Source organism: Centrocercus urophasianus, unplaced genomic scaffold, assembly GCF_019232065.1.
Source record: "Centrocercus urophasianus isolate 14NV4802_14NV808 unplaced genomic scaffold, USGS_Curo_1.0 seq_61, whole genome shotgun sequence".
In the NCBI taxonomy this organism is placed as follows: domain Eukaryota; kingdom Metazoa; phylum Chordata; class Aves; order Galliformes; family Phasianidae; genus Centrocercus; species Centrocercus urophasianus.
Genome location: NW_024885211.1, coordinates 615148 through 625719, shown reverse-complemented (window position 1 = coordinate 625719; position 10572 = coordinate 615148).

The following is a 10572-nucleotide window of genomic DNA, read 5'->3' as shown; positions in this document are numbered from 1 at the left end:
GGAGATGGCATATTTATCAACACAGTGTTTCGGGGAGAGATTTTTGCTGGCTCTTCTGAACTGCAGCGCCGCTACCACAGGTCCAGATTCAGAATTTAGGCTGAGCCCTCCGTTTGTGCTTGCGATTCTTCCTCTTCCCCCTCCTCAAGGGTGTTACAGAGAGTCCTTTCATCCCTATGTGCTGCCTTTCATGTGCTTCCTTCTCCCTATTATCTCCTTGCTCCTGCTTCCTCTGCTTGCTTTTGTGCTGACCTACAAGGGTTGCAGCCTTCATCTGGGACTGGGGAAGAGAGACGAGAAGGAGAGATGCCTCAATGAATCCCTTGACCTCCTCCAGCAGCAGTGGGATGTTCGGCTGCCCTACACCCAGAAGCAGTCAGCTTTCTCTGAGGATCCGAACACCAAATATTTTTTACCTACCAGAAGATTTCTTTCTGGCTGCCCCTTGGGCTTTGTTATTACAGAGTCAGATTCTATTGAGGTATTTTTCTTATTGTGTGAGTTTTTCCAGATGAAAGGAAACAGCTTGTCTGCTTATGAGCAGAACAAACAGCAGAGTGGGGAGAGCTGCTGTGCTTTGAAACTCTCTCTGGCTTTGTTCTGGTTCCCAAACTGCTGTTAAGGACACAATGCCATCTCTCTCTTTTTTTTTTATTTATTTATTTCTTATTTTGCACTTCCTTGAAGGAGCCAAAGAGGTGTTTTTTGGGTTTGTTTTTTTTTTTTTTTTAAACTTCATTTCTGAAGGTTTCTCAACTTCCATGCAATTTATTTTGCACAAGGTTTTGCTGGAATAATTCCCTCCAGTCAGCTCGCGCTGTGCAGTTTGTCCTTCTCTCAGGAATTCTCTCTGTGGAGTTACTTAATTCACTTATTTTTAATGACTTGTTCGTTTCTTTATCTGATAGGAAGACATTTAATCATACAAGGTGTCTCTTTTTTCCCTGACCTGCTGGCCGGTTGGATATTTGGCTGCAATTTTTGGCCACATGCTGCAGCAAACAGAGCCTTGGCAATCCCAGTGCCTTGCGTGTGCTTGGGTATTGGAGCAGGCAGGCAGCAGCTTGAATTGCACAGAAAACAGGCAAAAAAAGGGAGGCAACAGGAGAAAAATGATAACCCAAGGGATTGCTGGGGTATGGATTGAGGAATGATTACAGTGACCTGCAAGGTCTTTAGAAAATATATGTAATAAAGCAGGAGTGGGTCAGCAGAGGAGCTGGCCTTTTAACCTGGTGGAGGTTCCTTGGGCAGGATGCAGTCAGCTCAAAGCTTGGCTCGTTTTCCTTAAGTTTAGGATTGGATTTTGCCTCTTGCTCCTACTTGATGCATTAGACTCTGTCGCTGAGGCTGAATTATTAAAGTCGCTTGAGGAACTGCGTTAATTGATTGGGTAAGTTGGGAAGGGATGGAGAGAGGGTTGCAATTATTCCATCAGATTGTGAAAAATCACAGACGGGAGCGGTATGAAATGTAGGCCTCCTCTTTGAATAATTTAAAAACTTCATTGGCCACAAAAAAAAAAAGAAACTGATGGTGGATGATGAACTGGGTGGGAACAGCCCTACAGGAGAGAAGTGGCACCCCGTGTTCTGATGGAGCATTTAATCTGGATGGGAATTTGGCTGCTGTGGAGCAGTGTTGGGGGATGAGTGCCCTTGAACCACTCTGCTGACAACGCTTCTGAACCACAACTTGTGCAGCAAAGGGTAACGAAATGAAGAAATGAAACCCCTTTCAAGCTGTAGATGTAGTGGCAAACACGGGGGTTAGCCCTGAGCATTTGGAGCCATGAGCAAAGTGCTTGGCCAGGCTGAGTGTGCTGGAAGGCAGCGTCTGTGCACGGAGGTCTGCAAAGCCTCTCTTTGCTGCACTGTGCAGCATAAATGAAGCAGCGTAAACCTTAAGATCATTGCATCTCCTGGTTGAGGTGTTTGGGTTTTTTTCCCCTCGTTTGCAGCTGTGTATTTTGAACTGATGGTGGGACAGCCAGGTTTTGGTTCTTTGATTTGTATGGAGAGTTCCACGCTGCTGGCTCTGTTGGTTGCTGCATTGCAGTTTGTGCCCTTGCTTCCTTTCTTTCCTGCTAACTTTTCTCGCTCCTCTAGGCAGGTGGTGCTGGCAGAATTATTGCTGATGGCTGAATTTTTGCCAACCAACAAAACGCTCGACAAAAATAGCAGAACAGGATGTGGGGTTTGGTGGTGGTGGGAGCGCTGTGGCTCATGGGCAGCTCCATCTCTCGTTGGGTCTCACCCTTCTGCCCTACAGCATGGAGGCAGCAAACTTGGGTAAGATATTCATAGGATTGTAGGATGGTTTGAAGGGACCCTAAATATCATCTGGTTTCACTCTCCCTGCCGTGGGAGGGAGAGCCCAGGGCCCATCCATAGTCATGGGCATCCCCAGCTCTGTGCAGCAGTGCCATGGCCTCACCATCCTCTGTGCAAAGAAAATCCTATTCACATCCATCATCCCAGCACCTTTGTCAGCAGAGGGAAGTCTCAAAAGACGAGGCAGAAAGGGAGGCGTTTTGCACACAGCAAATGTTTAAAGAAGCCTTTTCTTTAAGATCAGCACCCCAGCAATGGTTCAGTCCCATTGAAGGGCTGCCGGGGCTTCTGAAATGCCAAATTCTGCCAGCTTCTTATTACGGTGGCTGCTGGAGGATGAGGAGGTGGTGGGATTGATACATTGATGAGCAGTTTCCTCTTTAAGTCTTATTGTCTGTATGCTCATTGAAAGAAACGTGGAGCTGCTGGAACGGCTTTAGGAATGGTGGGAGGGGACCTTGGTACCTTGGTAAAAATAGTTGAGCCGTGTTTTGAAGCATCAATAACATGCACAAATATTTTCTCAGCTCTGTAGTTACTTTAAATACACGACGACGAACCAGCCCCAAACCTCAGGCCTTTGCTGTTTTTTGGCTCTCAGTATCTTACCAGAATTGTTCTTGTTTTATAATAGCCAAGACTCAGAGCACAGCGTTGCCACTCTTAGGTCCCATCGTTGGCAGTCTCAGCAGAGAGCTGTGCCCAGAGTGGCTCTTTGTGTTTATTCCCCATTTGTCAGCAGGGGACACTTGGGGACACTTGCAGTGCCACTCCCTCTGCTCATTCTGTTCTTGGCAATGGACGTGTGGACAGGGAGCTGCCAAGAGGAGGTCAGGCCAGCACCTTGTTTTCAAAGGTTTATAGGATGTTGCAGGCGTGCTGTAATGTCACATCTTGTGGTCAGAGAGTTTTAAGCAATTTGAAGCTTGGCTTCCACCTGTTTTCTTTGTTTCAGTCCTGAAATAGAAAGAGAAGATGGCAAGAAAGCCAAACCCACCCTTTGGCTCCTAAAAATGTCAATGGGGAATTGTCTTCTGACACCCGCTGATGCTCTCGTGGTGCTCTGGGGATGGAACAGCCCTCTTCCAGCCATGTGAACAGGGATGTTTGTCCAGAGTTCAGTTCCAGCCCTGGGCACAAAGAACTCTGCATGACAGAAGCAGACCTCAGAAGGAGCAGTCGTCACAGAAGAGCAGCTGTGAGGAGGTTTCTTCTATGGGCACCTACTAACCTGCAGTTTATCACTGTTGTTTCAGACCAGCTGTAGAGGCAAACTGCTAATTGACCCCCAGCCATTGTTTTAGTGGTTTACTGATCATAAATCACAGAACAGCTGGGGGTGGAAGGGACCTCAAACATCATCTCACTCCAACCCTGGATGATTTATGCAGGGCTTTTCGCAGACAATCACTCTGAATGGATCCAGAAGAAATAATCTGGCACATCCTTGCCTCCCAAGACAAGATTAATTATTTTTCTATCACATTCAGACCTCTTTGCTGGCTTTACTTCTGGAAAGTAGGTTACAATCTGTAAAGCAAAAATACCTGGAACTTTTTGGATGACTTGCTATAGCTTGAGATGGAGATCATGGCTTGTGGTGCAGGTGTTCCCTTTCCAGGCCGTTCACTTGGGTCTGTTGCCACTTCAGAGTTTGTTTCTGTTTATTTTCAATTTGTAAGGATCTATCAGGCAGCATTTCCAAAACTGTTGATAAAATTCATCCTTGTTTAGGGGTAAGGAGAGGAGTGGGACGCCGAATCATTAGCATTGCTACCTCTTTATAAACATAGGGTGCAATTGATAGCTGCTCAGAAAACCTTTCACTTCTGTACATTTCTTTAAAGCCCTATTATAATAGGTAATTAAAGTATACTAATTGAATTAAGTTCCCATCTGTCTGAGTTCAGCAAGCCAGCAAGTCCGTTAATTAAGATATCATGTTTGCTATAACAGAGGCTGCAAACACAGAGCTGGCCACCAATGGGATAAGCAAATATCTGACTTGGTGCCAAAGTGCAGAGCATCCAGTGGGCTGAAGGGGTCAGAACAAAATGTGCAAGGTAAGCAACGCTTGCTTGTGGGTTAACAGCAACTGCAAGAATATCACTGGGGAAAAAGTGCCAACGTGGGTTGGATGCAAACATCGTTAAGCACTCGGAGGCAGACAGCAGCAGTAGGGACTGAGAGGCTGAACGTTGGGTAGCTCAGCAGCTGGCTGCAGTCTCGGTGGGACGGCGCCTAATATTGGAGACAAGAAGGGAGAACACAGCAGTCAAAGTGAGTGTCTTAAGGCTGCAATTTCAAGAAGTTGATAAACCACCAGTGTATCCTGCAGCCTGTGTGCAGCGCTGTGGGCTCCACCGTCGGCTGTCTCTGTGCTGTTATGATCTGCCAGCCCCACGTGCAGGTCCCTCTGAGGAGCTCCTTTTAGATGCCGTGTGTTTGCTGCTCTCAGGGTGGGATTGCAGTTTTCTAAACAAGGCATAAAATTTAAGAGCCTCACCTCCTGGAACTGAGGATTTCCTTCTCATTAGGATCGCTGTGCCCATCTCTATGCCCTTCTCAGGAGATAATTCCAGCCAAGATGCCAGCCAGAATCCTACCATTGCTGATAATTGTCTTTCCTAATTTCTTCTGATAGCTTCAGTCTAATGAAACACCCTGTACTAGGAGAAAATCTGGGAGGAAAACTATGCACGTGGGTGTAGATGGCTGCGTGCAGCTGGGGTTGGGGCTGTGCTGGTAGTGCACAGGTACCCATGGGAGTGGTTTGCATGGGGACTGTGACAGGGACAGGAGGAGGTGGTCACCTCTGAGGCATGACACTGCTGAGGACCGGGGTGCCCAAGGACACTGCATCCCACCTATGTCAGCATTGCTGCCTTCCTCCCACCTGTTTTAGAGCAACCTGTTTTTTTGGCTGCTCGTGACAGCATTTACCGTAATGGATGGGTTGGGCAGTAGCACAGGAAGAAGACCACATCCCTGCTGAGCCTTCAGGAGGAGCAGCGTGCACCTGTGGGGGCTCCACATGGAGAGGGACCAGGATGTGTTTGGTTTCCAGGGGATTTGCAGACGGGGGCAGAAGGATGACTGCTGACCCAGGATGAAGCCAGCAGGGCTGCACCGATGCTCCAGGCTCACGTCCTTGTTGGAGCGATGCTTTGAGGCAGCGGCAGAAGGTAATTTTTATCCCTTACGGGAAAACTTCCCAACGAGGAGGTTGGATGAAAGCAGGAGCTCTTTGGTGTGGTTTGAAAGCAAAGAGACATCTGCCACAGCTCAGCAAAGCCTGGCAGGTGGAAAACGCGCCAGCCCCCTCCTCCTACACATCTCCTGTGTGTCACAGCCACGGGCTCCTTGCTGCTGTCCCAACATGTGATGCCATAGCAGTGTCCCCTGCCCTACTCTGTGGTGGTATTTCCCCCTAAAAGACAGCACCAATCTCCGGGAGCCGGGAGGATTCTGCAGCTCGAGAGCACATGAGTAAAAACTGAATTATTTAGCATATTTTTAGTGCAAGCAGGTGTGGGGTTTGAAGCTGTCTGAGTTGGGAATTCTCTGCAGAGGAGTTGGGGTCTGGTGGGATTTGAGAGCGCCGGACAAGTTTTTTCCATTCCTATCTTTTGCTGCCTCTTGACAGCCTTTTTTTTTTTTTTTTTTTTTTTTTTTTTTTTTTTTTGGTTTCCTTTCTGTCTGAATTTTCCTTCCCTTGCCTGTGTTTTACTTCTCCTTCCTGCAGCATTTGGATGCTTCACCTGGCACAGCACCGACCCGGCGCAGTGACGCTCTGTGCCCGCTCCCATGGGACTGACAGCACAGAGCCGGGTGCCAGTTCAGCTGGAAATGCAGCCACCTGAAAGGCTGGGAGAGAAGGAGAAGGGAAGGATTGTGTTTAAGGCTGGGAGGGGGTTGTTTTTTGCATTTTGTAATGCAAAATCACACGGCATGGAGGTGGCTCAGGGTGGTCTCAGGTTTTAATATCCCCTGAAAATCTCATCTCCCTGCTGTCTGGTTCACCCAGCTCCTTCTCACCCATGTGTTCCTGCAGCCCTGGTGCTGGGTCAGACCCTTGTGGTGAGGGTCTGGGGGGGTCTCAGGGCTGTGGCCCCACTTTGCTGTCGGGGCAGCACCTGCCAGTTCCCCGCATGCAGGAGCTGTGATGATGGCAGCATCCCTCACACTGAGATCTGCATGACCCAAGCGAACTTGGATGATCCATACAGTTTTTAAATGGGGATATTTATATTTTAACAAGAAATATGCTCAGAGCTGTGTGTGATGTAACAGGACGTGAGGGGAACGCCTGGCCGTGCTGGCAGCAAGTTTGCTGCACGTAGGGGAGCAGAGGGGAAGGGGTTACCGAATCTCCCTCCTCTTTGGGCACAAGCCTTTGGGGAGGCGACCATTTGGGCAGCAGATGGGTGAGCTGATAGGGCTTGGAAACCTCTCAGGCAAAAGGAAATCCTTCCTCCCCACCCGGAGGCTCAGCCCTGGTGCTGCAGAACAGCACGTCCCAGGGGAGCACAGTGCCATGCTCCTCCAGCACTTGGCCGGCTGCCTCCGTTGATGCTCTCAGGTAGGAAGAGCTGCATTTCGGAGTGCTTTTCTCACTCCCCTCCCCTGCCAGCTTGGCACAGCTCCCTTTGGGCAGGAGAACGCCGTGGATGTGAGAGCCATTGGTTGTGCAATGTGACATTACTGCGCGGCGCAGCATCCTGCCCAGAGAGCAGCACACTGCCATTAATTGGAGGGAAAACAATCAGAGACCTGCTGCTCCTGGAGTTTGTTGAAAGCTCAGGAAGACGGGGAAATGTTGGTGTTTATGAGGCGGCAGCTGGTGCTCAGCTCTGGCAGGGGAGCGCGAGGAGGAGGAGGAGGGAAGCGGCTCTATTTGGGTTCAGAGCCTAATTGGCAAAACTGTAATAATTCTTAGATCAAATAGATGACATGCTCAGCCCACTTGCATTTTTAGGCTTCTGTGTGTAATAGCAAGTCATAACACTGGGGATTTTGTGAATAATCATTCCTGCTCGCCTCCCCTTCCAGGGAAGGATTTCCAACACGCTTCCCCAGAAAGCAAACGAATATTATCTTTACAGAGCACGATAAGACAGAGGAGACAAAGGTCTGAAACGACTTGGCTAGGTTTATTGGGTGATCCAATAGGATGCATGCCTGGGAATTAGGATTGTTGAACCCTCTGGCTGTGCCATGCAGAGGATGGGGTGTATATCTATTGCAGAGCATGTGCTGACAACGAGGCATCGAGGGGGCTCAGGACCGGGACCCCCGTGCTGCCCATGTCCAACCCCGCATGGTGACATCCTTGCACCAGTGGCTCTTTCCATGCAGTCATCAGGTGCTGATGGTGACAGCAGCAGATCCCTCACTTTTATGCACGGAGGAGTGTGTGTCAGAAGGAGTGGCAGCAGTAATATGTCCAGGAGCTGCTGTGGCTATTGAAATGGGGGATTATGAGCATAAAGGCTTGGCTGACTCACTAGACCTCATTAAAGTCTAATAATCTCTATAAAGATGCAGCGTTGGGCATCTGCAGCCCCAGCTCTGAGGAGCTGAAGCTCGGTGAGGATGCTAATAGCCGCTTGATAGTTTGGGCATGGAACTGTAAAATGTATTTATTTGTGTAGAGAAAGCACTTAGGATTCCCTCCGCCAGGCAGAGCCTCGGTGGTTGTATTCAGGAACAGAAGGGCCGGATTTGTCCTCTCGCACCTGTGGCTCAGCAGTAATTTTCTGTTTGCATTCAAATCCATTTTGGGAATACTTCTGTGTGTGTTTGCTTGGGAAGTCTGAGAATATCGGGGTGTATTTTCCAGTAGTTGCCCCATTATGAGTTCACCTAGATTTAGTATCCCCAGCCTAAGAACTTTCTAAAAGAAAACCTGAGCCAGAACGTGACCCGAGCATCAACTGGACATGGAGTAACTAAGGGGCTCTGCTACCAACTGTCGTGGGAACTCCTCCAAATATTGCCAAATTCTGGTGGCGTTCTGATAGTTTGGTCCTCCATCACCTTCACGCCTTTAAGGAAGTTCTCCCATGAAGTGGGACCCTGTGACCATAACTCTTGGTGGCTCATTAATTAGCACAGAGGATTTTATGAACCATCTTCCTCCTTGTTTGGTCCATGTGTCCGGCTGCTCTCTGCAAGAACCCTGAGCTGAGACAATTGATGCCTTGAAGCTGTCACAGCAGCAAGATGGATCCGGTGGTGCCATGCTGGCGGCGAATGGTGCCTTCCTGTGAGCTTTGTCCTTTCTGAAATCCTGCATTAACATATTATGAAGGTGATTGCTAGCAATGTGAGTCACAGGCCACTGCTGGTTTTTGGATGTGGTACATAGAGAATGGCAGAGAGACAACTTCTGATGGACTGGGAGATGGCACAAGGCAGAGAGAACTCAACCCGCGAAGAGTTGGATTTGAGGTTGATTGCTCCTAATTATTTTTCAAGATACAGGGCCAAATTAACGAAGGAGTGCTTGGACTGTAAGTGGAATTGTATTAACCAGTGTTTTGAGGAAGGTGGTGGAAGAGCCAGCACTGAAGTCTTGAAAGCTGGAGGTGATGGGAGCCCCTGGGTGGGCACTGGGTGCCTCAGCATCGCATCCTGATGCTGTCCTGCCTCATCCCATCCCAGCACTGGGCAGCCCTAATGAGTGCAATTAATGGCTGCTGATGAGCTTTGACGTTAGGGTGGCGTGTTCTGGGAAGATGGTTTTGAAATGTGCTGGAGCACAAGTTAACTTGTCTGGGAGAGTCACGAAACTTAAATTAGGAGGATTTTATAAGGAAGAGGAAGAAGTATTAACAAATTAAAGAGAACTAATTACTGGAGATGGAGAATGTTCGCTGTGTAGTTGTAGATGACAGCAGTTTGTGGTTCCCACTGGGACCCTTCCTGCTTTGGAGACAAAGGCATTGCCCATCCGCTGGGTTATCAGAGATGATAAGGAGCTGCATTTCATACACGGAGATGGGCTCTAATTGCAAAACTGCTGCAAACGCTTCTGTGGCACTTGGCTGAACTCTGGAGTCACGGAGGGTTTTTGAAGTCTGCTTTCCGCAGTCATTACACGAGGCTCTGTTTGTAATGAAGTTTGCAACTCAAGAAACTTCATTTGGACAAATTTTAGCTCTTCCCCCTCACCCCCCACCCCCCAGAAAAAAAAAAAAAAATCCATTTTATGTTCAGCTGTTAATTGGGAAAGAAATTAGCCTTGGTGATCCTGCAGTCATAGGGTCTGGCTCCACTCGAGGAGCGGGCACAGCTCATGGCCAAGGGTAGATGTGGCACTTGGGGATGTGGGCAGCAGGCGATGGGTTGGGGATGGGCTGGGGTTGGATTTGATCAACTCAGAGCTCTTTGCTACCCTCACAACGTGAGCCGTGCCCACGAGCAGCAGCCACGAGCCATCCCCAAGGGCAGCGACCCAAAGGAGCGGTGCTCTCTGTGCACTGTGCAGGTTTGGGATGCACGATTTTCCCTCCCGTTGTTTGCCCTCCAGCTCAGCAAAATCCTTTTCTGAGGGCGGGTTGTGACTCCGCTAGCAGGAATCCTCTTCTCCCAACCCAGAATAATGGCCCGTCCTGGTCTCCTAGTAACTGCGCTGCCACATCACTTTTGACAATGGTGCATCCTTTGTAGCCTGTTTTTCTGTTCCTGCTGTCTGCTCTGTTTCTTCAAATGGCAATTGTCTGAAATTTCTCCAAATGGGCAACTTTTGTGTGCAGAGGTTTTGTTTGTTTTGTCTGTGCCTTTCTGCAGCCCTTCCTTGCAGCATAAGCTTTAGTGAGATGGCTTTTCTCCCCCTCCCCAAATGCTCATCCTGTTATTTTCTGAAACCGCTCTCTCAAAGCGTTTGAAACTTTCTGTTCTCCGAGCAAAAGTCCTCTCATTGATTATTGCACTAAAAGGCTTTCTTTGCTCGATGTATTTTGGAACTGGCTCCTGCCTGTACGAGTGCACGCGATGGAACTTGGCAGAGGTGTGCCAGCACCCAGCAAACCCAGCTCCGGTCTGGGGAGAAGGAAGGGATTGGACTTGTCGAGGCTGAAGCGTAAAACCTGCTGTGGAAGTAACACCTTGCTAATACATGGGCCACGGTGCTGTTGGCTGAATGGGATTTGTTGGCTTAAGCTGGCCTGGTGCTATGGATACACAGTCTGGGGGCACAAGGGAGGGCTGGGAGGGGGGATGCTGCTTTTGTTTG